We start from the raw sequence: 27,500 nt of genomic DNA on the forward strand, positions 1-27,500 counted from the left end.
ACCAGGAAATTAAAGAAGAATTAAAAAAATTCATGGAAACCAATGAAAATGAAAACACAACTATTCAAAATCTTTGGGATACAGCAAAGGCAGTCCTAAGAGGAAAGTATATAGCAATACAAGCCTTTCTCAAGAAACAAGAAAGGTCTCAAGTACACAACCTAACCCTACACCTAAAGGAGCTGGAGAAAGAACAGCAAATAAAGCCTAAACCCAGCAGGAGAAGAGAAATCATAAAGATCAGAGCAGAAATCAATGAAATAGAAACAAAAAGAACAGTAGAACAGATCAATGAAACTAGGAGCTGGTTCTTTGAAAGAATTAACAAGATTGATAAGCCCCTGGCCAGACTTATCAAAAAGAAAAGAGAAATGACCCAAATCAACAAAATCATGAATGAAAGAGGAGAGATCACAACCAACACCAAAGAAATACAAACAATTATAAGAACATATTATGAGCAACTCTATGCCAGCAAATTAGATAACCTGGAAGTAATGGATGCATTCCTAGAGATGTATCAACTACCAAAACTGAACCAGGAAGAAATAGAACACCTGAACAGACCTATAACCACTAAGGAAATAGAAGCAGTCATCAAAAATCTCCCAAAACACAAAAGCCCAGGGCCAGATGGCTTCCCAGGGGAATTCTACCAAACATTTCAAGAAGACTTAATACCTATCCTTCTGAAACTGTTCCAAAAAATAGAAATGGAAGGAAAACTTCCAAACTCATTTTATGAGGCCAGCATTACCTTGATCCCAAAACCAGACAAAGACCCCATCAAAAAGGAGAATTACAGACCAATATCCCTGATGAACATGGATGCAAAAATTCTCACCAAAATACTAGCCAATAGGATCCAACAGTACATTAAAAGGATTATTCACCACGACCAAGTGGGATTTATCCCTGGGCTGCAAGGTTGGTTCAACATCCGCAAATCAATCAACGTGATACAATACATTAACAAAAGAAAAAACAAGAATCACATGATCCTCTCAATAGATGCAGAAAAAGCATTTGACAAAGTACAGCATCCTTTCTTGATCAAAACTCTTCAGAGTATAGGCATAGAGGGTACATACCTCAATATCATAAAAGCCATCTATGAAAAACCTACAGCGAATATCATTCTCAATGGGGAAAAACTGAGAGCTTTCCCCCTAAGGTCAGGAACGCGGCAGGGATGTCCACTATCACCACTGCTATTCAACATAGTATTGGAAGTCCTAGCCACAGCAATCAGACAACAAAAAGAAATCAAAGGCATCCAAATTGGCAAAGAAGAAGTCAAACTCTCACTCTTTGCAGATGATATGATACTTTATGTGGAAAATCCCAAAGACTCCACCCCAAAACTGCTAGAACTCATACAGGAATTCAGTCAAGTGGCAGGATATAAAATCAATGCACAGAAGTCAGTGGCATTCCTATACACCAACAACAAGTCAGAAGAAAGAGAAATTAAGGAGTCGATCCCATTTACAATTGCACCCAAAACCATAAGATACCTAGGAATAAATCTAACCAAAGAGGCAAAGGATCTGTACTCAGAAAACTATAAAATACTCATGAAAGAAATTGAGGAAGACACAAAGAAATGGAAAAACATTCCATGCTCATGGATAGGAAGAACAAATATTGTGAAGATGTCAATCCTACCTAGAGCAATCTACACATTCAATGCAATCCCCATCAAAATACCATCCACTTTCTTCAAAGAAATGGAACAAATAATCCTAAAATTTGTATGGAACCAGAAAAGACCCCGCATAGCCAGAGGAATGTTGAAAAAGAAAAGCAAAGCTGGCGGCATCACAATTCCAGACTTCCAGCTCTACTACAAAGCTGTCATCATCAAGACAGTATGGTACTGGCACAAAAACAGACACATAGATCAATGGAACAGAATAGAGAGCCCAGAAATGGACCCTCAACTCTATGGTCAACTAATCTTTGACAAAGCAGGAAAGAATGTCCAATGGAAAAAAGACAGTCTCTTCAACAAATGGTGTTGGGAAAATTGGACAGCCACATGCAGAAGAATGAAACTGGACCATTTCCTTACACCACACACAAAAATAGACTCCAAATGGTTGAAAGACCTCAATGTGAGACAGGAGTCCATCAAAATCCTAAAGGAGAACACAGGCAGCAACCTCTTCGACCTCAGCCGCAGCAACTTCTTCCTAGAAACATCGCCAAAGGCAAGGGAAGCAAGGGCAAAAATGAACTCTTGGGACTTCATCAAGATAAAAAGCTTTTGCAAAGCAAAGGAAACAGTCAACAAAACCAAAAGACAACTGACAGAATGGGAGAAGATATTTGCAAATGACATATCAGATAAAGGGCTAGTATCCAAAATCTATAAAGAACTCATCAAACTCAACACCAAAAGAACAAAGAATCCAATCAAGAAATGGGCAGAAGACATGAACAGACATTTTTCCAAAGAAGACATCCAAATGGCCAACAGACACATGAAAAAGTGTTCAATATCGCTCGGCATCAGGGAAATCCAAATCAAAACCTCAATGAGATACCACCTCACACCAGTCAGAATGGCTAAAATTAACAAGTCAGGAAATGACAGATGTTGGCGGGGATGCGGAGAAAGGGGAACCCTCCTACACTGTTGGTGGGAATGCAAGCTGGTGCAGCCACTCTGGAAAACAGTATGGAGGTTCCTCAAAAAGTTGAAAATAGAGCTACCATATGATCCAGCAATTGCACTACTGGGTATTTACCCCAAAGATACAAAAGTAGGGACCCGAAAGGCTACATGCACCCCGATGTTTATAGCAGCAATGTCCACAATAGCCAAACTGTGGAAAGAGCCAAGATGTCCATCAACAGATGAATGGATAAAGAAGATGTGGTATATATATACAATGGAATATTATGCAGCCATCAAAAGGAATAAGATCTTACCATTTGCAACGACGTGGATGGAACTGGAGGGTATTATGCTGAGCGAAATAAGTCAAACAGAGAAAGACATGTATCATATGACCTCACTGATATGAGGAATTCTTAATCTCAGGAAACAAACTGAGGGTTGCTGGAGTGGGGGGTGGGGTGGGAGGGATGGGGTGACTGGGTGATGGACACTGGGGAGGGTATGTGTTCTGGTAAGCGCTGTGAATTGTGCAAGACTGTTGAATCTCAGATCTGTACCTCTGAAACAAATAATGCAATATATGTTAAGAAAGAAAAAAAGAAGAAGAAGAATGTAGCAGGAGGGGAAGAACGAAGGGGGGGAAATCGGAGGGGGAGAAGAACCATGAGAGACGATGGACTCTGAAAAACAAACTGAGGGTTCTAGAGGGGAGGGGGGTGGGAGGATGGGTTAGCCTGGTGATGGGTATTGAGGAGGGCACGTTCTGCATGGAGCACTGGGTGTTATGCACAAACAATGAATCATGGAACACTAAATCTAAAACTAATGATGTAATGTATGGGGATTAACATAACAATAAAAAAATTAAAAAAAAAAAAAAAAAAAAAAAAAAAAAAGAAGTGGAATAAGGTATAATCTTCAGTGTGGAAAAGTCACATTCAACCCATGGCCACTGACACTATCACTTGGAACAGGAGATGTATTCATCAACCAGCTTGAAGTCTGAAAGGAAACATCAAACAATATTCATGATGATGAAAGGAATAAAAAACAGATTCCATCTTGCTTATTGGTAATTACAATAAATGACCATCTGACACCCTTCCCCCTTCAAACTACCCTCATATGGCCTTCAGCTGCATTACTCCCACTAATTTTATAGGCTTTACCTGAATGAATAACTTAACAGTTTAGGCTAGATTTTGCCTCTATTAAGGATAAATAAGCAATACACACACACACACACACACACACACACATACACACACACACACACCATGAAAAGAACTTTTGAAACTTACTAAAAGGGGAGTTTAAGAAACAAAGTCAATTACCTGTGTTTTTTTTCCTTAGTAAATGGCACCAGCATTCATGTCATCCTTGACTTCTGCTTTTCATATTTCCCATACAAATAACTACTAGGGTCTTTATTTTTTCCCAGCTTTATTGAGATATAATTGACATATAACATTGTATAAATGTAAGATGTACAACATAATGATTTGATATATACATATATTGTGAAATGATTACCACAATAGATTTAGTTAACACATCCATCACCTCACATAGTTATAACTTTTTTCTTGTGATAAGAACTTTTAAGATCTATCTTATAACTCAACGTTTTTACTTTTTTACTCCCTTCACCTATTTTCCCCACCCCCATCCCTGCTTCTGGCAACCACCAATCTGTTCTCTGTTCTGAGTTTGGTTTATTTAGATTCCAGGTATAAGTGAGACCATAGAGTATTTGTCTTTTTCCCACATATTTCACTTCGAATATTACCCTCACGATCCATCCAAGTTATTGAAAAATAGTAGGATTTCCTTCCTTTTTATGGCTGAATATTCCTATATATGCACACACGTGCGCACACACACACACACACACACACACATTTCCTTTATTCATCCATCAGTGGACACTCAGGTTGCTTCCATGTCTTGGCTATAGTAAATAATGTTGCAGTGAACATGGGGATATCTCTTTAAGACATCTATTTCATTTCCTTTATATATATATCCAGAAGTAGAACTGCTGACTCATAAATTCTTGAGAAAACCCCATACTGTTTTCCATAGGGGCTACACCAATTTGCATTCTTTTTTTTTTTTTTAAAGATTTTATTTATTTATTTGAGAGAGAGAGAGCATGAGAGGGGGGAGGGTCAGAGGGAGAAGCAGACTCCCTGCCGAGCAGGGAGCCCGATGCGGGACTCGATCCCGGGACTCCAGGATCATGACCTGAGCCGAAGGCAGTCGCCCAACCAACTGAGCCACCCAGGCGCCCCTACCAATTTGCATTCTTACCAACTATGTGCAAGGGTTCCTTTTTCTCCACATCTTTGTCCGCACTTGTTATCTTTTATCTTTTTGATAATAGCCGTTCTAACAAGTGTGAGGTAATATCTCATTGTGGTTTTGATTTGCATTTTCTGATGATTAATAAAGTCAAGTGCCTTTTCATGTATCCTGTTAACCAATTGTATCCCTTAAGAGAAATGCCTATTCAGGTCCTTTGCCCATTTTAAATTAGATTATTTGTGTTTTTCTTATTGATTTGCTTAAGATCCCTATATATTTTATTTTTTTTAATTTTTTTTAAAGATTTTATTTACTTGACAGAGAGAGACACAGCGAGAGAGGGAACACAAGCAGGGGGAGTGGGAGAGGGAGAAGCTCCCCGCTGAGCAGGGAGCCCAGTGTGGGACCCGATCCCAGGATCCTGGGACAATGACCTGAGCCGAAGGCAGGCCCCCAATGACTGAGCCACCCAGGCGCCCCAGATCCTTATATATTTTAGATATTAAACCCTTATCATATGTGGTTTGTAAATAGTTTCTCCCATGCTGTAGGTTGCCTTTTCATTGTGTTGATTGTTTTGCCATGAAGAAACTTTTAAGTTGATGTGTTCCACTTGTTTATTTTTGCCTCTGTTGCTTGTTCTTTTGGCATTTCATTAAAACCTTTAGCTTCTATTTTCTTAATGCTTTTAAAGCCATTCACATCTTCCCAACACCTCATTATCTCTAACATCTGATTTATTTCTAACACTCCATTATCTCCAACCTGGAATAATATACTTCCTGTTGGGCTGCCAGACTTCATTGCTTTTTCTGCTCTACTCCACTTTTCATACTGTAGTCAGGATGGTTTTTCCAATATTCAAATTTGATCCTGCCAGGCTCCTACTTAAAATCCTCAGTAGCATTTCTTTACTCTTAAGTAACATTAATATTTTCCATGATCTGGACCTTGCCAAGCTCTACCCATTCATGTCTCTCTACTCGTCTGTCCTTGCATCATAACATTTAGCCAAGCTGAAGCGTTGAACCAGGTCTCTTATCTCTGGGTCTTTCCATATGATGTTATCTCACCACCAAATCCCACCCCAATTTCATCACCCTTACTGCTTAATTCATCGGGATCAAATATTCCCATTCTTATGAACTTTCTTTCACTACAATATATTTCCTGACTACTCAAACCTAAATAACCTCTGAAGTGACCATACAGCATATCCCATCACTTTTATAAATGCCAAATTATCTGCAACTATCACTACCACTACCACTGCAAACTCCTGCTATAGTCACAGTACCAAACACAGTACCTGACACTGAGGAGGCTCCCAAATATGTGCTGAATAAAGTAATAAGTAGATTGCTGAATGAAAGTCAAGAAATCATCAATTCTATGAAATAAAAGATGAACAATTAGATGATAAGGCAACTGTGTAAATATAAGGGGCTGGTTAAGATATAGGCAATTTTTTTCTTTTTTTATTAATAAAAATGCTAAAATCCAAAATGCATAGTAAAATATAGAACTGCAAATCCACCTGTATGATGAAGATTCTGTACTGCAGAAATCTGAATTATTGATATGGAAGACAAACTGAAATGCTTCTCCAAAGGCAAAGAAAAATAACACAGAGGAAAACTATGAAAAAGAGATGACAGAATCAGAGGAAGGAGAAAAATAATGCCAATTATCTACTAACAATTGGTATTGCTAAAAAGCAGAATAAAGTAGAAAGATCAAAGATACAACTGAATAAAAAATGTTTTTAGCTTATGAAAAGCCTAAATTTTTAGAGGCTCAAGTTGCATCTTTGGATCTGAGACAAATTCATGAAAAAGTGAAATCTTAGCTAATTCATAATTAAAATTTTCAAATTAGATAATAAAAAATCCTAAAGAATAAATGAAAAATTCCATAACGGTCAGGCAGAAAAATTTTAATATTTCATCCTCTTGGTCATTTGAAGAGGTGTGGAGATGTATTCCAGGCTCCTAATTTAGCTCATAGTTGCTAAAATATTTAGACTGTAACTCCAAGCATGTATCTGGATACTTCTCCATCTGGGTTACACAGACTAGTAGCCTGACTGCAAAAACAAAAATAACGTTCCTACTACATTATCCCAAAATAGACTAGAGCATATAGCATATTGCTTTAAAGATAAAGTAGTAAAACTTATCCCATTTATTTGACATTTTCTAGTATTATTCCAGATGGTCAGGCCTAAGAAGTCTACTCAGGGATTACTCTGACCTCTGGTGCTCATCTTCTGCAATGTAGCCAGAAAAGTAATCAACAGCATCTTGGTCAATAAATGTGGAATCACTGGAAGGTCTTTGCCCCAATCAGAAGAGCTCAAATCTTTCTTGATTCTTAAATTTACTAAAAACCTTCATTAAAAAGCACACAAAAATCCATTTTATTTGCATACACAGACTCGTATACTGTCATGAGAAAGGAATCAACATCAACAGCAAAATAAACGAGATAATCATTTTACAACACTTAAGGGTCATGGAATATAATAAAGCCTAGAAGGTAGTTGATCATCCTCCTCCTCATCATCATCATCTTCTTTACAGCTCTTCAAACAGTTTAATAGCATCACAAGCAGACAAATGGTAAAGAGGTAAGTTTGCATGCCACAGACAGAAGGCTTCCATTCATCCCTAACTTCTAAAGATTTCCGTAAGGACCTCTTTTCTTAATGGGACAAAGGGCGAATGTTCTAAAGATTGTTAGTGTCATAGGTGATTTATCTGAGAAAAAAAATAACTTCTTTTGTAGTACTAATGTTACTAGTCAAAAAAGATCAAACTCTGATACCTCTGCAATAGAAAATGGCAGAGGTATTGAGGCTAGATCCACACTGACTTGAGGGCAAAAAGCTATGACCTGCCATTCTGCTACCAACCAAGTTGATATTGATATTCAAAGCAAAATAAAGATATTCTGGGATATTCAAGCCCTCAGACAGTGTACAACTCACATGTCCTTAAAAAAAAAAACTAATTCAAAATATTTCCTAGAGGGGTGGTAAGTCAAATAAAAGAACTCAAGAGTAAAGAAGCTGTGGCATTCAAAAAAGAAACAAAAAATCCTAACCAAGGAAAGAAATAAGAAAGAAGAAATAAAAATAAAGAAGCAAAGTTCCCAATATTTACAGGTAAAATGAGTGTCTTTTTGAGAAGGCTCAAAATAATCAACAGAAAAATTATTTGAATAACTAGCTCACTCAAGTAGCCAGTTTTAAAATATACATAGATATCTCCACACCTGTCTTTTATAGCTCAGATAATGAATTTAAAAACTGAGGAAATAAATTGCCATTCCCAAAATAAGAAAGTATATCAGATGCCCGAGAATAACAGAACAACAAAAATATGGTACCAATATGTAGAAATCTACCAAAGTTATCAAGGAATATAAATGCTAACTTGAAATAGAGAACTATCCTATGTTTCTTAATGGAAAGACTGAAGGAAATATAGGTAAGTTCTTAAATGCTTAAAGAATGAAAAGCTTTTTATTTTTAATTGATGAAATAGAATTTTTGTCTCTTTTTTGAAACATCTAGTTCCCACAGACTTAACACTAAACACAACTCCAAGGGTTTTGGCAATTGTGTCCCAGTTTTGCCAAAATATATAATTCTCCATAATTATTCCTGGATAAATTTTTCCTCAGGAATTATAAAGAAAAAAATCATTTGGATAAGTGGACAATAAATATTTGCCCATAGAGCCTGTTTGAGTAAGTAGGATAATTGTGTTCAGACTAGTTGTTGTTGCATGTAAAGGAATATCATCTATCACTCTTAAATTACTGCAAAATTTTCAAACCATAAGGTATTTCAAGTACCTAATTTTTTTACATTTATTATTATGTTTTAACTCTCCTGATTATAAAGTAATACATGTTCAACATAAAAAAATATGGAAAATAGAGAAAAGCATAAAACTTTAAAAATTATTCAGGATCTTACTACTTAAAGATACCAACTCTGGGGCACCTGGCCGGCTTAGTCAGTTTAGCGTGTGACTCTTGATCTCAGCTTAGGTCTTGATCTCAGGGTCATGAGTTCAAGCCCCACTTAAAAAAAAAAAAAAAAAAGGAATAGCTACTCTTAAAGATTTAACATATTTCTTTCCTGTCTCTAAGGTTAACTACTACCAATAATCAGACATTTTCAGGATTCTCTAATAAACTGTTAGGATAGGGTAGGGTAGGGTAGTCAGGATTCTATTTCCAAAAACATTTATGGAGCTTCCTGGGAATAATGTATCCTAAGGGAGGAAGGAACCAAAACCAACTAGACCTACCAACAAAACCAGTAGCCAGCAAAGAGGGACATCAGGTCTGGAATGGAGGCTGTCACTCAGGTGTGTTCCATGGTCCAGCTCTAAATGAATCCTAGGAGCAGGGTGCTACAAATGAATTACTACAGACTGCCTTCTCCAGGATCTCATGAAGATATTGAGGATGCAAGGCTCTTCTACTCCAATCCCCCTCCAGCTGACTGCAACACATTAAGAATGAGGGATGATATTCTTACTTCAGCAAGAACAGGTCTGGCTTTGGTATATACCTTTGGATTCCAGACCACTCAGTAGCACTGATACCTCAAAAGTTGTAATATATCAGCAGCATGGGAACTCCAGAAAATAAAAAGAGGACTGTGGAGTAACAGTAGGGTCCTATTTCAGAGAAAAGGGAAATATAGATCAGTACTGTAACTGTGAGTCCATTTGTACCCACGTGCTTGCACAGACTGTCAAAACACATGAAGTGTATTGATATATAGTAAGAAAAAAATATTTTTATATTTTTATCCTCTTCTTAAGAAAGGAAACCAATGAGCCATTTTGCTAATAGAAAGCTCCAGGGCATGCTCCTGAAGCCTGAGAAATGAAACTAAGAGAGAGCTATATTGCTTTGCATTACAAAGAATTGGGAGTTTTCTAAACATATCTTTAAAAAAAAAAAAAAAAAAAAAAAATGCAGGTGTCCAGAAAAGGATAATGCTGAAGAGGAGAGAAGAGCAAAGACGTTGGCAGGACGTAACTGCCCAAGGTGAAGGAACAATCTATGAGAAATGCCTGGTGGAAGAAATGGCTAAGGGACTTTCAGAAGAGGGATATTATCATTTAATTTTAGGTTGAGAGCTTGATGTACTAGAACCCTTCTCAATTACCCTCAAACATTCAATACAAGTGGTCTGTGATATACAACTGCCTTATGCTGATGATGCTTAGGAAAAATCAAAGTATGCTCCACATTTTTTTGGAGTGAAATAAAGGACAGCACAAGGCAAGACATTAGGGTTCTATATAGAACAGATCTGAAGAGGAAGTAACCATGAGAATATAAACTTCCAGGAAGTAGATTATATTATAAATTCCATATGATATTATCACAGAATATATTATATATTTACATATAAATACACAACACTGAAGAAATGCTCTTCTTTTTTATTTAAAGTATATCAACATAGGGGCGCCTGGGTGGCTCAGTCGTTAAGCGTCTGCCTTCGGCTCAGGTCATGATCCCAGGGTCCTGGGATCGAGCCCCGCATCGGGCTCCCTGCTCCGCGGGAAGCCTGCTTCTCCCTCTCCCGCTCCCCCTGCTTGTATTCCCTCTCTCGCTGTGTCTCTCTCTGTCAAATAAATAAATAAAAAATCTTTAAAAAAAAAAAAAAAAAAAAAGTATATCAACATGTTTTCAAGTACTTTTCTACTTTCCATTTTTCATAGCTGCAAAGAATTCCATAATAATGAGACAGGAAAACTGAAGAACTCCATAAAAATCTGCTTTTTCCTCCTTTTCCTGCTTCTATTCTTGCTCAGACCTACACCTCCACCCTACTTTACACATGCTTTGTAATGCAAATAGTTTATGTTCTCCTTGTAAGGAATAAGGATTTAATGATTTCTTTAAAATAGATAACATCTAAGGAAGCCCCAGGTGAGAATGACTGGACACAGCTATCATATGCATTTTCCAGACCACCAGCTCTAGATATCTCAATACCAAGGCCCCCTAGCTCCAAGGAATAACACCTGGGCCCTCATCTTTTCTAACCAGTTCCTGGATGCCTGTGGGGACACATACACCAGACCACCATCCTCAGTAAAAACCCCAGGCCCTGAACAAAGATGAGACTCACGCTCCTTTCCTTTCCCAGTCTCCCAGGCGCTCCATCTGTATCTGCTCTATTTCTACAGAAAATTCTGCTCTCACATCCTGCTGGCTCGAGTTTGATTTCCATCCTGCTCAAAGTCAAGGACCTTCTTGGCTGGCCCTGCAGGACCCTCTCTGGGTTCCTGGACCCAGCCTGCAGACATCAATAATATGAATGTGAATTTAATTTATTTTTTTGCTTTTTTTTTTTTCCTTTGAGCTATCTCCTATTTGTGAACCTATGAGTTATTTCCAGGTTTTCACTGTTATAACAAATACTGCAATCATTAAACTCATGCGCACATATTTGAGGACATCTCTATTTATTTAGGGCTATTCCTTAGAGTGGAATTAAAAAGCCTAAGAGTATGAAGGTTTTTCAAGCTTCTGATGCATATGGAGAAACTGTCCTAATAAAGGATTATATTATTTGCCCTCCTGCCAGCAAACTGTGACAGTTTCAAGTCCCTTTAATGTAACAGATAAATACATGCCCTATTACACCTAATATTGAAGAAGGAGCCAGAATAATTAAACAATGAGAATATATGACAGTCCCAAAAAGGTCAGTTAACATTGGGTCATAGAGAGAACTGGTAGTTGCAAAAAGCTGACCAAAATGGCTTCAATGTTTCCTTCAGTTTGACAAAACTTTAGACAGGCTCTCCTGACTCTATAGACTTCTGACCTCCCGTTCCTCAGATTATTTATTTTAGAAAACTTGTAAGTTCTTTCTCTGACCCTTTGAGAGGTAAATCTTTGTAAACGTTTCTAGCCAGTTTTACAATCCAGGACTATCTTACTCAAGGATCTGGGAATCACCTTTGGGAAGGTAATCATCAAGGAAGATAGCACCTCTATCTCCCAGTTTACTTTTCCTCTGGATGAGGCCAATTAGCAAATACAGGTGGCTCTCTCCTCTCCAGCCCTTTATTTCCATGGAGTTGAGTTCAGACTAAGTTTTAGCCTTTGTTCCATACTGAAATAATCTTGAATAAAGTCCTCCCTGCCTGTTTAACTTTGTCCAGTGCAATCTTTTATTTCAGTAGTCCATAAAGCCACCAAGAAAAGCAAAATATTTGTACATAATAGCAATTATTAATTCCTTTTGAAATAAATTCATTTAATTAGAGGTTTTCTTAACATTCCATTTTATTTCTCTCACCCAACATAAATTTACAAAGTTCCCCCAGTCTTACAGCTTTTTTTTTTTAATTTGGTAAGAATTAAATTACTATAGGGTCCTTGCACTGAGCATGCAATTTCTCTAATCCTGTTGCCTCATTTGTAAACTAGGACTTGTTAGATGGCTACTAGGATTCCCATATATCTAATAGTTTAGGGTCTGATTCATTCTTTGCAAAATTCCAAGTCACTAAAAGTTTGTTCTACTATAGAGCATGTTTTGCCAACACCAATTAGCTCACACACGGTTGGAAAATAGAGGAATTATGCTGGTATAATGTGCAAATAATCTGGTACATACGTAATTTTTCTTTCTAGGCAAGGGGAACCAGAAACACAAGAGTAGAGATAGAACCTTCTGAAGTGAAGGATAGAGCCCTCCGCCCATGCTCGCTCAGGCAATTGGAGCTCTTTCAGCTCTACTTGCGAAAAAATTAAAGTAAGTCTGGCGCCAGGGACTCCTTCCGCCAGGGAGGGCTGCAGCCTCCTATGGCTCTTCCCCAGGACAGGCTGCACCCCTCCCTGCACACACCTTCCGAGCAGCCCCACCAGTCTGAGGCTCTGCTTGCACGGAGCTGCCAGCGCTTTGCTCATTCAGGAGTTGCCAGCATTTCCACCATCTTTTTTCCTGTATGTTTTCACCTCCTCTGTGACAGCCTCCAGCTATACTCAACTGCCTTGCTAAGTGGTCTGTTATCTCCCAAAGAGCCCGTTGCTTTTCCGCTGTGTGTTCTAGTCACAAAGCTGCACTTGTGTGAATGGCCTTTTCTCATCCTCGCTCTGTTTCCCCCATTAAGTCCTATTCACGGTAAGCACACAATTTGACAAAACATCAGGCTTTTGGTTTTTTTGGGTCCTCGTCAAAACACAGAAACTTTGTACTGAGAAGCATAACTCCTTTCAACCTACCACAAACTGAGACAAAGCATGAGAAGGCCTTAGGCTAATCACTCGGCTATTTGTCCAAAAACTCTTTATTTAAGTACCTGCCCTGTGCCAGGCCCTGTGCTCATCTCTTCTACCGCCCCTCCTGAAAACACCTGAAGGTTTTGCATCTCCAATGATGGAAATATCTTGGGGCTACTTTCACAGGAAAATTGTCCATGCAAATATCCTTTGCATGCATCAGAACCCATTCCTAAACAAAAGAGAGTGCGTTTGTTTTAAAATTTCGATTTATTTTGTGACTTGGATAGAGCTGTAGCTGAGCTCCTCTCTCACTGGAGTCTTGGCACTTTCCCTAACCTCACCTTCCTCAGGCTCTCGGCACTGGGACCAGCCCCAACGAGGCAGTCTCCTTAGCTCCTACCTGGCAGCTCACTCCATAGCTGCTCAATCTCTCCCCACCCCACATCCTCGGGCTTGATGCACAGCTGTGTGTTTCACTCAATAAACAAGACCACACTTGGCTTTTCATCTTCCTGGAGCTGATTCAAAACAGAGCCCCTAAAACAAAGCAAATCTGAACAAAACACATACACAGCCCATGCTAATTTCCCAAACATTTCTCTGTTAGGGAAATGTCCCACCTGATACAGTACTTCAAAAGCTAGTAGTCCAAAAGCCAAAGAAAATACTGTTTTTCAGCTCCATCGGTGTACTGAGCTTCCCACGATTAGTAGTAGGCAGAATTTTAGACTCAAATATTGCTTGCTTTTATAAGGAATGGTTAAGGCCCAAGTAATATTGAAACATAATCAAAACCTTAACCTAATTCACAGTGGGATGATAAAGGTCAACATATCTTTATGTATGTATGCATAGAAGTGCACAGAGATTGGCAATAACATATATGATGCTACCAACTGAAATAAACTCAACTTCCCTCCCCACCCCAAGCCCCACAAACAGAATGGGCAGAAGTATGAATCTTTGCTAATGAACTTAATGATTTACAGGTAATTATTTTAAAGTTTCTTTCAAGGTACTTGTGTAGCTATGACAGTGTGACAGTGGCTTTTAGGAGGCATATGACTCAGCTAGAACCCAAGGGGCACAATTACCAAGCAGGGGACTCAACTGCTGCATAATAATGTGAGCACTGATTGCACTGTAGAGAGGCAGGTTTTCGTGCTATATTATGGTTAAAAAAATATGTTCTTCCTCCTTAAATTTTTAGAATATACTGTCTCAGAAAATTACTTTTCGGTACTTTTATAGAGAGCTCCAGTCAGGAGTACAGAAAAGCAAGATTAAGAAATGAGTCATTTAGGGGCGCCTGGGTGGCTCAGTCGTTAAGCATCTGCCTTTGGCTCAGGTCATGATCCCGGGGTCCTGGGATCGAGTCCCGCATTGGGCTCCCTGCTCAGCGGGAAGCCTGCTTCTCCCTCTCCCGCTCCACCTGCTTGTGTTCCCTCTCTCGCTGTCTATCTCTCTGTCAAATAAATTAAAAAAAAAAAAAAAAAATCTTTTAAAAAAATTTAATTAAAAAAAAAAAATGAGTCATTTATTAAGAGCCTGTCTCATGAAGCCCTAAACTACCCCATCGTACAGGAAAAGTCATATATGCTATTGCTGCAAAACAAATTACCCCAAACTTAGGTCCATCAAGCAACGTCCATTTATTTTCTCACAGTTCTGTAAGTCAGAAGACCAGGCACATCACGGCTCATATCACGGCAGTCTGCCCAGGGTCTTACAGCTAAAATCAATGCGTGGGCCTGGCTGCATTCCTTCCTGGATTACGGGATCCTCTTCCAAGTTCATATAGTTGTTGGTTGATTTAGTTCATTAAAGTTGTAAGATGCAGGTTTTCTTTTTAGCTTTCTGTTTTCTTTTTAGAGTTGTCAAATAGAGACCATTCTCCGCTCTGAGAGGCCATTCCTTTCCATGTGGGGGCATGGCCTCTCTACAACATTGCAGTTTGCTCTTTCAAGGCTAGCAGGAAAATCTCTGCTGCCTTGAATATCTTGGACCTCTTTCTAGGGCTCACTTAATTAGGTTAGGACCACCTAGGATAATTTTATTTTTTATTAACTCAAAGTCAATTGATTAGGAACCTTAATTACATATGGAAAGTCTCTTCTGCCATTTAACATAACATAATGGGAGTGATATCCCATCACATGATATTACTCAAGGGGAGCAGATTATATAGGGCATGTACACTAGGGAGCAGCAACCTTGAGAACCATCTTAAAATTGCTGGAAGATGGGGCACCTGGGTAGCTCAGTCAGTTAAGCATCTGCCTTCAGCTCAGGTCATGATCCCAGGGTCCTGGGATTAAAGTCCCACATCAGGTTCCCTGCTCAGTGGAGAGTCTGCTTCTCCCTCTGCCTCTGCCTCTCCCCTGGGCTTGTGCTCTCTCTTGTTCTCTCTCTCTCTAAATAAATGAATAAAAATCTTTAAAAAAAAATTGCTGGAAGCTTAGAAGAGATATTAGAGATATTAACCTTTCTCTGCCTACCTTTCCTCAACTACAACATTGCAATAACAATAGTACTTATTCACAGGGTTGTTTTGGGAATTAAATAACAGACGTAAAACCCTTAAAACAGAAAATGGATATAAAATTCTTAAAAATGGTACATGATAATTCACTACACAAATGACAGCTGTTATTTTTACCACAACCATTCAGGAAAGCCTAATGCACCCATTCTTCTGTGTGTGGTGGTATGGATGAGACAATAATGAAACCTGTAGCCAGTCTGTATTCACCGTCTGTTAGCATGCATCGAGAGAAAGTAGCATTCTGCTGAGGACAGTCTGACCTGAGAGTGACCTCTGTCCTGCAAGTGACCAGCAAAAAAATCATGCTTTGTTAGCACTGACTGTTCAGCATTGATTGTCTAGATGACCAATTGTATTCTTTGTTTTTGGTTTGCAAGTACTGATAAAATATGTCGTATTAAATGACCGGTTTACACAAAGGGATAGGGTAAGCCTATGCTGACTGGCCAGGATCAGGTATAGCCCAAGGTGATACTTGAAGCAGCATAGTGCCATGCATTTCCTTAACCCAAAAGTTTATTTCTAAGCACCTAACAATGCCCAGGGCAAATACTCAGCACCACCATCGCATGCTACGAAGGTGGCCATTTACTTCATACACAATGGTATTTTACTTATGCGTTATCCAACCAATACTTCTATATTTGACTATAAACAGCCAGACATGATGAAAAATTTGTGTTAAAGGTATTTATTTATAAGCAGAGCAGAGTCCCAGAGTTCAGCGACTGTAACTTGAAGACACAGCTTACATAAATAGAAGAAGGCAGGACATCTGATCCTGGCACAGGTTCACTCTATCCCTTTGGGTAAACCAGTCATTTAATATGACACATTTTATCAAACACAAACAAACCCAAAACAAAGAATGCAACTGGTCATCCAGTCAATTAATGCTAAATAGTCAATACATACAAAGCATGATGCGAAGACAAGACACTAAGGCAATTGCTTTTTATATTCTCTGCATTTTTTAAATGTCTGAAACATTTCTAGGGGAATACTCAGCGAGAAATGAGGTAAATTTGACAGAATGCTTTCTATGGAAAGTAATTTTTTTTTTCAATCAACCACATTTCCCCAATTTTAATGGGGATCTAATATTCTCCCCCAGAGCTTAACCTCTGGCTGGGTTTATGTACTGGCTCTTGACTCTTCTTTTTCCATTAGCTCTCAGCTAATGGCATACAGGTTGCTCTGTCTGGGAGTACTTTTGCTCAAGGTCTGTTACTGCGTCTCATGAATAGGAATATAATTAAGGGAAAGACAAAGAATAATCCTACCCAGTATAGCTGATGATTTTATCTAGTATTTTTTAAAAGCATGTAAAAGATGAGAGTGCCACAGGGAGATAGGCTGCTATTGGAAACTCTGAAGTCAGGGAAGATCTCTCCAGGGAGGGCAACTACCCACAGAGCCTTGAATGAGAAGAAGGCCTAGAGAGACCTGAAAAAAGTGCATTCTCAGGCCCTTAGTGTATCGTCCTAAAGGTGGGAGCCAGCATGGCTAGTTCAAGAGACCAAAAATAAATGTCAGTATGACTACAGGGAGTGAACAAGGAGTAAAGGGACAGAAATGTGGTCAAAGTGGATAGACACCTGAACACAGGCAACCACCGGATGATTTTAAGCAAGAGAGTGATGTGCTCACAGATTTGTGTTTTATGAAGGTTTTACTGGTAATTGCCCAAGAGGGTTGGCATTGGTGCAGGAGAAGGGTGGAATTGGGAGAAGACAGACATGGTATTATAATGTAGAGCAGATATCATCTGTAGAATCCTACTAACCTTTACCTCCTTGACTCAGACTTAAGCAGGAACACTGCATGCTTCCCATGGAATAGTAGATAAAATCCTCAGCTGCATAGACTGACCAGTAGTTTGTTTGTTTGTTTGTTTGTTTGTTTTTAAGTTATCTCAACATCTGATGGGCTATAACAACCAAATAAACATGGTAGCAGAAAAAATTACAGGTCAAACCTCAGGTAATATTCAAATAATTACTTAATCAACTTTCTGATTGGTAAAACCAAACTTTCCTTTTTCAATGCAGTAAGTTTGAGAGACTTCAGAATCATTGACATGGTGTTCACCCAGTAATATCTATAGAGAACAAGATGAAAATTGTTCATGATAAAATAACAGCCTGTTGTTGTGATCATTGTTTTTAACATCAGAACGTGATACACCTAATGAAAGATCACACAAGTGTCAACTTGAATTGTTACAACTAAACACACTCATGATACTGCTGCTACTCAGATTAAGGAACCCAAGAGAGCTCCTTCAGAGTCACTATTTCCAGTCACTATTCCCCCAGAGTAACTATCCTGACTTCTAATAGCATAAAGTAATGACTGGTTTTGTATTTTATAAAAAGGGGACATTAATTACAGTATGTTTTCTTCTATGCCTGGCTTCTTTCATTCAATATCATGTTTGAGATTTACTCTAATTATTGTGTACTTGTAGTCCAATCACTCTTACTGCCCTCCATTGTGTGAATATACCTGAATGTATTCATCCATCTTACTGTTAATGGGTATCTGGGTAGTTTCCAGGTTGGAGCTATGCTAGTAGATGTCATGAGGTAAAAAGAAAAGAAAGAGAAATATATATACACATGCATACACACTTGAGTAGGGCATGTATCTAGGGGTGAAACTGCTGGGTCATGTTTTATGTATATTTTGAGCTTTACTAGATATTGCCAAAAGTTTTCCAAAGAGATTATACCGATTTATACCAGCAGGGTATGAGTGTTTCTTCAGTCATTCTACATGCTGGAAAGGCCTAGGTTTGCTTTTATACCTGGAACTACTTTAGAGATAATGAAACACATTATGGAATACTTTGGGACCATGCAGTCAATCAAAATTCATGTTTCACCTCTCACATGAGTGGTATGTTTCCTTGTGGAAATCATTTGTATCTTCAGCCACACATGTCACAGAAATAGAAAATGCACGAGATGACTGTGCGGAGCTGACCTTACATTGCCATCATCACTAGCATCTGGGGCACTTGCCATGAGTAAGTCACTGTGCTCTTCATGTAACTGCTCTTGTTATAAGGACAACAGAAAGGCAGCCATACAGCTAGGCAGGCACCTAATGATTTGATTCTCCAATCAATAACAAAATCTTTTTCAGAATATTAACTTTTTGTCCATACTTCTTATATTAATGAAATACTGAATCTGGCCAACTATTACATTGAAATCAAGCCTGATTTTTAAAGACCATCTCCTGACCATCCAAAGTAGGCATTTTTTTTTAAGATTTTATTTATTTATTTGACAGAGAGAGACACAGCGAGAGAGGGAACACAAGCAGGGGGAGTGGGAGAGGGAGAAGTAGGCTTCCCGTGGAGCAGGGAGCCCGATGCGGGGCTCGAACCCAGGACCCTGGGCATGACCTGAGCTGAAGGCAGACACTTAACAACTGAGCCGCCCAGGCGCCCCAAAGCATGTTTTAATCAGTAATGAAGCACACTGATTACAAAATAGCAGCTTTGGTGACATTTTCTATGATGTCGTCTCGCCTATAAAAAAGTTCCACCCTTCTATAGTTTTAGAAACAAGTTCAACTTTAACAATACTTCATGAAATAATATTATTCGATGAGTATAAGGAATAGCTTGATGAGAAAGCTACACACTCAAACTGAAAAGTCGGTATCTATTCTATGCTGAAGTGTGCTAGGTAGATTTGGACCGGTCAGCCATTATGGGAGGTAGAATATCAGCTATTTTCAAATGCTCATGAATGACACTGAAAGTCAGGATATGTGGGTGGCAGTTGCTTCTCTTGTCTTGGTCCACTGGCTCAGTAATTAATATGGTATATTATTCATGTATTTGTCAAAGAAAGGATAGAATCAATTAATGTTAATGTTATAACATTCAATGTTAATTGTTATAATAATGCTATATTTAATCACATTCAAGTAAGGGAATTATAGGTATTCATCTTCTACCACTTACTCAATCATTCTTTATCTTCTTGATTTTTGGTAAACATATATTTTCTAGAATACAATTGTTTAAGAAATAGAGATTGGGATATTACAGTCCTTTATTCGAGATTGAACACTAATAAAATTTTAATGAGATTAAGAATGGTAATGAAAATATCATTCTTCCTGAAGGACAGAAGGTAGCAAGCATGTGTTATTTTAGTATGTCTTGTACACATATTCCATATTATGTTTGTAAAAAAAAGTGCCAGAACCTTATAAGATAGTGGTATATCATTTGGGTACTTCCTCAAATGCAAGACTCTCAATCCACTGATTATCTCAACTACTTCCCAGGGTTTATTATTGTGGTGGTGATGGTACTTAGCTTAATTCATGTAAAAAGTTGTGAGAATCAAATATCATAATTAGTAGGGGAAGTTTAGTTTGCAAATACAATGGCAAAGTTGTAGCTGGTATCAGGGGAATGCTGGAGTTTCCATGGGCTCCTGAATATTTATCATGTTTCTTACTCTTCTCGTCTGATTAATGTTCCTGTCAGGCAGAACAGGGATCCCATGTGCCAATTTGCACTAGCACGCGGACTCAGTTTTCACAACTACCAACCCTTAATGATCCCTGTGATGAGGGAACAGAAGGCAAGTTGAGGAAAAAGCAGAAGCTGACACCCCACAACCCACCCCCCATGGGATATGTGTGACATTCCTCAGGCACTCCTGGCTGCCCTAAAGCTAAGGATAGGAAAAACAAATAGTTAACTTGTAGAGATCACAATCCCACAAGACCTGAGTCTCCCTCAGTTTACAAATGTCTTAGCAATTTACAAGAACAAAGCATTTCTATCAATGGCCTAGCTTCCAGAAGGAAATGTAGATACAACGAAATGTCCTTACAACCTGCAACCCAATGACAGATACCTGCAGCGGGCAGAGTGTAATGTTCCTCCATAAGTTCCCAACTATCTTCATGTTAATGCCTTGCTAGAGGGAAAACAACCTTAACTTGACAATGGCAAGGCCTCTGGTATCCCCGAATCTTCTTTAACATATGAAAGATCTTTCTCGAAACCTCCCTTTTTCCTTACCTCCCCTAACCCCATAGTGTATAATCAGCCACCCCTCACAACCCCGGTCCAGCAGCTCTTTCTGCCACGGGTCCTATCCGCATGCTTTAATAAACCATTTTGCACCAAAGACGTCTCAAGAATTCTTTCTTGGTTGTCAGCTCTGACTCCACCCCACTGAACCAAAACTCCAAAACCCCACCACCTGCACATACCTAAGGATCTGCTCTATATTTCCTACAGTCATTCAGCTTCTTTTTCAAAAATTATTTAAGCCACAATGAAATAAATATTGTAAGAATCTAGTAGTGTAGTATTTATCTTAAAAATAATTCAAGAGGATTTTGGTTTAGTTGTCTGCTGAGGATTCTCTTTCTTACTAGGACAAAGAATTTGGCAGTACAGCAACATAGCTAAGAGCCCAGGTGTTGAGGGCAGACCCCTGGGTTTGAGTCCAGGCTCTCCAACTTTCTAGCCACCAGAACTTAGGAAAGCTCATGAAGCTGGCAGGGTCTGAGATTCCTCATCTCTAAAACTTGAGTAATCATATTTACCTCCAGGATGTTTTATAAGACAGGAACACGAGAAAATACACACGTAGCCCTTAGCTATTATCTAACCTCTCCCCAAATAATAGCTATTATTGTTGTTGCTTAATATTAGGAAGAGTGGTACCTCAGGGATGAAAACCTTTATAGATGTGATCTGGAAAAAGAAAAAATTACTCAAAAAGCAGCTGCCAGGAAACAGAACTGGAAGTTGAGCCAATGCTAAAGTAGAATATTTTTGGTCCCATTACATCTACAACTTAGCATCTTTCCCAAATCTGGCATCTTTCATCTTCTCTTTACATTTACTTCTCCTTTAGGAAAAGTGTACATGTTAGCCAGAAAAATGAAGTCTTTTAATTTTGGTATCCCTAGCCAGCCCTTAGAAACTGAAGATAAAAAGGAAAATGGTTTTAAAAGTGACCAAATTTCTTATTTCTAGTCTGAACATAGTTGAAAGGGCAGCGAAGTGAGAGTGCAGCCGCCTGGATGGCTCCAGAGCTAGCTGTGCCTCGGTAAGCCTGTCACCCTGGCCGGTCAATAACCTGCTGGAACCCCACGGCCTTACCTGGCAACAGAGGCAGCCGGTTATACCAGTGGTTTTTCATCAGTCGGGAGAATCTACTCTTCAGCTGATGTCTTACCAAGAATACCAACTATACAACAGGTCTAGGTCATTGCAGTCCCCATGCCAATCTCTCCCCAACCCTCACATGGCCCTGAAGGAGCTCCTCCTGGACAGTCTGAAAACCACCAGATTGGATGATTGTTCAGTTACTCCTGACTGAAATATTAAATTCTAATGTTGCCATACCCAACGGTGGTTCTGAGTTATTTTATTTTGCACTTCGAGATCTGGTATCTGGGAGCACAATAGAAACCCTGCAGCTGGGTCAGTAAATATGATTTGTCAGGTAAAGGAGGCAGAGTCCTGTCCTGGCCATGCGGCTGTGACTTGCCCTTCAGAGTGGCTTTGTAACTTTGGGCCCTTTCTTCAGACTCTGCAGTTTTCAAACTGAATTCAGTAGCAAGGTAGCAAGAGACTAATTGGGGCACGCGAATGCCTGCCTTGCCCCTCCAGCAAAAACAGCTTTGTTTATTGTAGAATATATTTGACTTCCTCAAAAAATGTTTGACAAAGGATTCTGTACCCCCAAAATTTGAAAGTCACCATACTGAACCATCACCTTTCATTCCTCACCTGTGTGTCCTGCACTTTTATCTAACAGGTGTCAGTGCAGCTTCAAGGATAGAAGCAAACAATTCATATTTTTACAAGGATTGTTGTTATTCTGTATTGCAAGGTTCATGGAGAGTCAGTAGGGTGAGGATATTCCTGAAAAAATGACTGTATTTTTATAGCATTTTGGAATAATTGACATAATCATTTTTTCTGATTTGCTCCTCCCCAATAGACTATGGCAAAAATAAGAAAGATATCATTTTTATTTGAAATCTGGGATAAAAGAGATTAAGTGTTTTACTAGAGATAAAAAGTTGATCAGTGGAGGAAAAGAAATAAATCTAGGATTCCAGATTCTCTCCATTGCACTTGATCCCTCTAGATAACTTTTTTTTTTAACCTGGCTATTGTAAAAATAAACCAAGAAATCTCATTAAAAATGGGGTCAGAAAGGCCTGGAGAGGGAGCTTTCATGCATTACCACTTGCTGTGAGAAGTATACTTTGCATTCCCCAGCAAACAAAAGCTTCCTTTACATACCCCAGCGGAGGAATGAAGAATTTCTCCTTGCCCAGCAACAGCCCAGCCAATGAGAAACCCACACTCAGCCAATGAGAAGCTGTAACAGCCCCTCCGAGCTTCCTCCTTTCCCTTATAAAAGCAATCCCCTCTCCAATCTCTAAACTTGCCTGTGGCTCACCATAATTTTCTTGTCCCAAATTGCAATGGTCTGCTATTCCCAAATAAAATCATCTTGCTGGTAAAGTAGCTAGTTCTTTTGTTTGTTCATTTGTTTTTTACCCAAAGACAATATGAACTTTATTTTTTTTTAAAGATTTTATTTATTTATTTATTTGAAAGAGAGCAAGCGCAAGCAGGGGGAGAGGCAGGCAGAGGGAGAGGAAGAAGCAGGCTCGCCACCGAGCAGGGGGCCTGATGCGGGGCTCGATCCTAGGTCCCCCGGGGATCACGACCTGAGCCGAAGACAGACACTTAACCAACTGAGGCACCCAGGTGCCCCAAGACAATATGAACTTTAATTAAGTATAAGATTAAAAGTCAATCACACTTAAACTTCTCAGGGAAGTATTTAATGCTATAAAAAATCTCAGGATCTTCCCTTCAGACACTTAAACTTCTGAGTAAGGACTCCATGGATAGGCAGTACCAGGCCCTGGTGCTCTGAGAAGAGGCAGCTCTCTCTAAGTGTGTTTCTGGGATCCCTCACTCTAATAGGTGTTCCCCGGATCCATCTCTTGGAAGGGTGTTCATAGCATCCCTCTCTCATGTTATATTCCCAAGATTCTTCTCTCTGACAGCATATTCCCAGCATCCTTCAGCCTTTAAATAACTTTACTTTGACAAAGGATATAGGTCCTGGACAAAATATTCATTATATTTTTCTCACAAATGAATTTAACTCTTACATTTCATAGTAAATGTACACGTATGGAGAATATATGAAAAATATTCTCAGAGAACTGAAATTCACTTACGCATTCAAAGTTTTTAAATTAACCATTTATCTCATCTCTTCAGAAACCTGGGTGGAATGCTTTCAAGCACAAATAATTCAGGACCAGATTTTTTAGGTTTAATTGTGAATTGTGTTATTAGGTTTAATTATTCATGATTCCTTTAGACTAGATATTCAGAAACAACTCAGGAAACATTGCTATGAGTAGAGACACAGGAACCACCTTCCTAAGTGAATGAAAAGTACTGAAGGAAACCAAAAATGACCTGGAATAAACTGAGTCCTTCAGCAGGATTGTTTCATATATGGGATGAGCCTTTGTTCCTGAGGAGCCACATTACTGTAAGCATCAATCACTGAAGGATCTAAAGCCCATCAGCTTTTTGAAGATGCCTTGAATATTCTGGGGGACCACACAACGTCATGCACTTAGAAATCAAATGTGCCTTCAGGAGTCAAGTATCTAATTAGCAGATTCTTGGGCTCTGCGCCATGTAAAGTGAAGAACTTTCCCCTGAGAGTGACTACTGTCTTTGGGCCCTGTAAATTGAAACAATCACTCTGCTTTTACGATGTCAAATCAACTTAATTTGCAAAAACAGATGGATTCACACATACATTTTATAACTCTCTTCTTTTAGGGATACTCGAAAAGCAAACATTTTATATACTCTGTAACCTATTTTAATCTTCTTTACTTTTATCTAAGCTAGGAATTAGAATATTTAATAACTTTAAAATGAAAGGTGAAATAAAATAGACAAGTTCCAAGTTCCAAACTTTTTTCTGTGGTGATTTGTCACAATGTATGGCAGAATATGCAGAATAACAATATTATCTTGTAGTTACAATATTTTTCCTACCTGGAACTTTCTATCTCAAAGCTATACCTCTGGGAAACATAGCTAAAAACCCAGTTTCTGAGTAGCCAAGAAGACTCTCACTCTCTTTCATTTATTGACACATTCATTCTTTTATTCATCAAAAAGAATTGTGTGCTCTACTGTAGGCCACACACTATACCAAGCAGTGGGCATAAAATTATTAGCAAAAAGGGTCTCTATTGTCATGAAGTTTATAGTCAAGTGCAGAATATTTTTATTTTACATACAATTCCAGAAGCCCAATGTATCTAGATGCCATGCCTGTAACACAACAGAAGTATCAAATCAGAAGGAAAAAAGGCTATCAGAAGGTGTAATGAGAGCAGGGAGAGAGGAGGAGCTAGCCAGGAAGGAAAGAGAAAATAGGATTCATTCATTCAACAAATACTGAGTGTCTACGATGTGCCACAATTGCCTTCGGAACCTAGGACAATCACTGAGCAGCAACAACAAAAATCACACCCAGTTCTCACAGGGCTTACTTTCTAGTAGCAAACATCAAAAAAGCACATGAAGCTAAAGAGATTTAATGTCAGATAAAGATGTGTAAATAATAAAAATGGCAGCTAACCCTTCTCTAACACCACATACCAGACACATTTCCAAGCATTTTCCCTATAAAAATTCATTTAATCCACATAACAGCCTTTTGAATGTGAACTACTATTTATTTCCATTTTAGAGAAGAGGAAACTGAGGCATTTCTCCAGAGGCAAACTTTTGTGGAAGCATACATACAACATACCAAAGAGTATTTGTTCTGGTTGAAGTGACAATGGATATCCCACTCAAACCCAACCCCCTATCTCACACTCCTAGTTGCCCTTGGAGATTCTTCAAGGAAAGGGATCCCTAGGCTTTGCAGAAAATAATTTGAACAGCACTAACTTAGGAAAGTGCATTTCCTGCGAGGTTAAATAGGTATTATAGCACCTACTTACTCTATTCTAAAGAACTAATGGGTATCTTAGGAATACCCTTCTATCTTTTCCTTCTATCTTTCTATGAGATGAGATGAAAGATAGGTATCCCTATTTTATAAATGGGCTGAAAGAGGCACAAAGAAGTAAAGTGACTAGTACTGTTTTTACCAGCTACTGTGAGACTCATTGAATCATAGAACTAGAAAAGTTCTATTCTTCCCTCTGAATACCAACAGGACCTAAGTCGTTCATTTAAATAAAAATAGATACTCCAGACAAAGTCCTTTCACAAACATTTCATTAATGTTTTCCACTTAGGATTTTTATTCTTTACCAATATTCATTGAACATTTATTATATGAACCTGTCACCGTATTAGAAGCCAAGTCACAGACATCTATGGTAATTATATCTAGGTTAATACATATTTAAAGAGAAAAAATATAAATGCTATTTCTAATATATTTCATATCCAAAGTAGGGTGTCCGTGTGTATATTAGTTAAAGTAAATTGATGAGTTCATGGATAAATAAATGATGAGCAGAAGAAAGGATAAATGGATGTGCACAAGGATGGATGCATAGAAAGAATGATGGATGGGTGGGTGGATGGGTGGAGAAGAAAGGATGGATGGATTGATGAACAGATGCAGGGAGTGAAGGTGAATGAATATTTATACAGACAGACAAACTGACTACCATCAAATGAACAATTAAGATATGAGTGCTACTAAGATACAAATTAGCATAGTTTTGCTAAGACTGATTAAATGACGTTTACTATTATGTTTAAGAATATAAGAAAACAGATTATGGATATTTAAGAAAAGGTTTTATTTATCTAATGCTAAAGGAATATATTTTTAAATGTCTCTAGAATAACCATCAAAGAAAATTATTCTCCATAAATCTAAATTCAGTAAGTAATTATTTAAGAAAGTGGGTTGAAATTGAGTCTTTAAAAATCGGTATTTGGAAAAGTAGAAAGGAAGACATTCCCAAAAGACAGAAAGAAGCAATGCCTGAAGAAGAAATATAACATGTTCATAGTCAAGAAATAAATCTATGTGTTTGACGTGGAAGTTACATCTTGGGAACAGGTAAATGATGAGGTTGCAAGAGAAGCAGGTACCAGAATACTGAGTGCCCTGCACACTGAAATGAAGGGTTTAGAATTCATCCTCTACATACCAAGGAGACATTAAAGGTTTGTGGTTTTCTTTTTTTGGACTTTGGATTTGGGGGATTTGTTTGATTTTTTTAAAAAATATATGCCAACTGCTCTCTTGGGAAAATTACTCCATAGGAGAAAAGTATGATTAATGAAGGAGAGAAAGCAGTCTATATTTTCTAACACAGACAACACCAGTTCTCCTGGTCAAATATCCATATCCCCTCCTTGAAAGGTATTCAATGACCAACCAACTTGAAATAGGCCTACCCAAAAAGTACCCCATCAAATCAGTCCTTTCACTTTGCTTTATCTTTTTTTTTTGCTTTATCAACAAGATATTTTTTTTAATTTAAATTCAATTAATTAACATATAGTATATTATTAGTTTCAGAGGCAGAGTTCAGTGATTCATCAGTCTTATATAACACCTAGTGCTCCTTACATCCCATGCTCTCCTTAATGTCCATCACCCAGTTCCCCATCCCCACATCTCTCTCCCCTCCAGCAACCCTCAGTGT

Source organism: Halichoerus grypus, chromosome 9, assembly GCF_964656455.1.
Source record: "Halichoerus grypus chromosome 9, mHalGry1.hap1.1, whole genome shotgun sequence".
NCBI lineage: Eukaryota > Metazoa > Chordata > Mammalia > Carnivora > Phocidae > Halichoerus > Halichoerus grypus.